Raw genomic sequence first — 3,992 nt, forward strand, 5'->3', positions numbered from 1 at the left:
CCTCCAGCCGGGCCACAGATCGCTGCCGGGGAGGAAAGGGGGGAGCAGGAGGTGGAGGGGAAGGAGGGGACACGGGCTGAAGGGACTCGCTTCAGAACCAGAAGTGTTAGGCACAACTGCTGCCCAAGTCCAGTTGTTGTTCCACGGCATAGCTGAGGAGTTACACCACAGAAGAAAGATCAGGAAGGAGAGGCCGAGGACTGCATCGCCTGTACTGACTCTGCAGTCACCTCCCAACTGCCTGAAAAAACTCAAGGGAAAAAAAAAGGATAGCTGAATGAGAAATCCCAAATCACGAAGGATCAAAGAGTAGTTTCTAAACATTCACATTTCTTAAGAAAGACTGGAAAGAAAACCTGCTCTCCCTGTACCCGTTTGCTGTACCTGAGCTTGCTCCACACGCTGTGGGCACCTGCACTTTGATCTGCAGTTCCTGCCCGCTGCAATGGCCTAATAAACACTTTAAACTAAAGCAGTCGGAGTAATGGTGCTGAAGTAGTAATAATCTCCTCTTAAACATTTCAAAATCCTTCCTAAGTAGCATTTCATTCCCTCTGAGCGTCGCGTTTCGCCTTATGTGGGGAGGGAGATGCTGATCTCTTCTCCCTGGTATTCAGTGATGGGACCCGTGGGAATGGTTCAAAGCTGTGCCAGGGGAGCTAGAGACTGGACATTAGGAAGCATTTCTTTACCAAGAGGGTGGTCAAACACTGGATCAGGCTCCCTACAGAGGTAGTCAATGCCCCAAGCCTGTCAGTGTCTGAAAGGCATTTGGACAAAGCCCTTAACCTGGTCACATGCTTCAACTTTCGAGTCAAACCTGAAGTGGTCAGGCAGCTGGACTAGATAATTGTCCCAGGCCCATTCCATTGAAATACTCTGCTCTGTTGCTGAGAGCTCTGGAAACAATTCCTCCATATTGGGGTGGGAACAGAAACAGGCTCCTCAGATACATGCAGCTCTGTCCTCCCAAGCAGCAGCAGCTCTCCTGCTCTTGAAGGGACAGGAGGGAGAGATGGAAGTCTCCTCCAGCAAGCTCTCCTCTGAGGTGCTGAGCAAGACCCTGAGGCCCCAAAGCCTGCAGGGTCCAAGGAGGGTGGTCAAGTCCCCATGGGGATGAGCACCCTGGCTCCAGAGACTGGTGGCCACAGACCAGAGACAGTCACACCAGGAGTACAGGGATTCTGGAGCAAGCAGGGCTGCTGCAGCACATCAGGAATGTCCCTCAGTACAGGGGCACCAGGCGAGGGGCTCCAAAGTGACTCCCAGAGGGCAAATGGACATCACAGTTGCAACTAAACAGCACTTGTGAAACACGTGGGCAACAAGAAATTCCCTAAATACAAAAGCAACAGCAAGGCTGGAATTTCTCCACTCCTTCGCACTCCACAGATGAAGCTGGTGGCTGTTCTCCTCCCTCCTACAACCCTCACAAAGGTCACTCCTACCAGGTACAGCCTCACAGCCTGCCTCTCATACACCCCTCTGCCATTTCCCTGGATAAGATCGCACCAAGAAGAGCTGTGAGACTCCAGAGCTCCCAAGTTTGCTCTCAAGACTTGGGGAAGGGAGGTTATCATGGTTACCACAGTCCTCACACATTGTCAGAATAGGCAACTAATTAGGTCACATTATAATTAGCCTGAGTTGCAGACTTCCTGGCCCTTCTGCCAAAAAAAGAAACCCTCACCCCAAGAGTTGCCTGCACCCTGCAGCTCCCACATGCTCCTGCACCCTCAGCAGAGAGCTGCACCCCATCTCTGGGGGAATGAAGTCAAAATGGGGGATGCTGCCAAGAGGGGGAAAAGTGAGCCCAGCTGTGGCAGCAGGAGCAAGGAGCCTCAGTTCTGCTTTGGAAGGCTGCTCCCAGTGCAGCCAGCAGCACACAGCACCTGGGTGGAACACCAGGATTCAGAAGGTTCCATGTTGGGTTGAGCCCTTGGTTTCCACCTGGCTCAGGGTGGTCACAGCCACCAGCCATCACATGGGACACTCTGACACACCAGAGCAGCCACTATCACCAGCAGCTCCCTCTTCCTGGCTGGAGCAGTCTGACTCAGCACACACCACACCCAGGACCCACAGGCTCAACTTTAGTCTCAACTACAGATGTAGAAGTCCCATTAAACTGATAAGAAACACTTTTGGATGGAAAGTCTCATAGTGGAAGCCTGGCATCCCATGGCATAAGATGATAAGATCCCTGTCTGTCAAAGGCTTTTTTTTCTTTTACCATTAGTAAAAAAGACCCTGGGTTGTGGTGGCCAGGGCCAAATAAGCCATACAGAGAATAAAAGCCTTAATCACATTAACTCAAGCTCTGACTGGCAGGAATTAAGAGGAACATTTCCTCTCCTCGAGAAGCACGTGGTGTTGGCCAATACTTGAAACAGGTCACTAGCAGCAGATGGAGCAAATACCAGATTCTCTGCCACTGCAAATGCCAGGTGCCTGTAACAGAGGGGAAAACCAGGATGGGGATTTCTGCCTGCCTGCCTGGGGAGCCCAGGGGAGCGTGCAGCCCAGCTTCTTCCCCTGTTGGCACGGCAGGCCCCTGCTCAGCTGCGATAGTCCTCCCAGGGCACACAATGTTTCCAGCTACACTGACCAGCTGATTAGCATTCAACTGCAAAGCCTACATTTCCCCACTTACAAGGCCAGTGTTTAATGAGCTCATTGTTGAAAAATTCAGCTGCAATTCAGCTCTTCTACTTTTTATTTCCCAAACCACCCCTGTTCCTTCCCTTATCCCTATTGAGGCAGAGCCGCTGCCGGCTTCATCTGCCCGCAGCTTTTGGGCACTGCAGCTGCCAGCATCATTTGTCCTCCTGCCCTTGGTGCTCAGCACCACATGTCAGCCCTCTGCAGAGTGGGATTCCCTCTAACCAGCATCAAAACGGGCACAGGAGCAAGCAGAGCAGCAGCCTCACTGGAACCTCCTCCCTTCCTGCGCGCCCAGCTGCCAACGCGACGCTGCCCGTGCAACAAAGAACTCTGGTAAGCTGACAAAAGCCCATTGCCTGGTCTCCTGCAGCAACTGCCCCAGCTGGGGCCAGGAACACCCCACAGCACCAGAAGCTGGGAGTGCTCAGTGAGGCTTTTGGTCTCTGTGCAACGATCCCACCCCCAGGGTGCCCAAGGCAGCTCTCAGGTAGGAGGACGAGGACCCAACAAGTTACAAACATTGCTGCGGTCACCTCTGGAAGCTGAAGTAGATCTCTGCACCTTGCCGTGACAGCCCCTGTAGCACCTCTGTGGCCCTGCCTCCTTGTGCCTGGCAGCAGCTCAGCTCCAGTCCAGCAGCCCTGCCAGTGGCTGGCTGACACGTGCAGTTACTGCCTGACCCCTCTCCTTGGGGCTGGAAGGACATCAGTCCCCAGGACCACAGGTACTGGAGGAAACCTTGAGCACAGGTAACCAAAGGTGCCCAGGCACAGCCTAACTGCAGAGCCAGGGGGCAAGGCTCATGGGGGAGAGACAGGCTGGATTCTGGCCCTGGGAAGGACCAAGCCTTTCTGCTTACAGAAGAAACTCTCCACATCACTACCACTGACCTTAATACAACCCTTCCTGCTAGAAGGGGATCTCCATCCCAGCCCCCAGGAATAGGGAAGCAAAAAGAAGCTCTGCTCAAGTTTTGTTTGGGTCTACCGGAGGGAGGACCAAGCCTGGCAAACAGAACCACAAAGAAAACTACAGTACTACCAGGCAGAGGCACCAAAGCTACTGGAGACGTTCGGGATGATGGTTGCTGGGGGCAGATGTCCAGCATGGCTGCAAGGCCCCGGACATTGACCGGGCGGGTACTGCAGGGTGCGGGGCAGCAGCGCCTGTGCTCTCCCGGGCCCCGTCCCACCCAGAGCGGTCCCCAAAGCCACAGCTCCAACAACCACCCACCCTGAACCTCAGCCGGGCAGGGGGGACCCCGAGCCCTGAGCTACGCGCGGGACCGAGCTCCAGCCCCGAAGCACGGGGACAAGATGGGGAGCAGA

Source organism: Merops nubicus, unplaced genomic scaffold (genome assembly GCF_000691845.1).
Source record: "Merops nubicus isolate BGI_N331 unplaced genomic scaffold, ASM69184v1 scaffold12935, whole genome shotgun sequence".
NCBI lineage: Eukaryota > Metazoa > Chordata > Aves > Coraciiformes > Meropidae > Merops > Merops nubicus.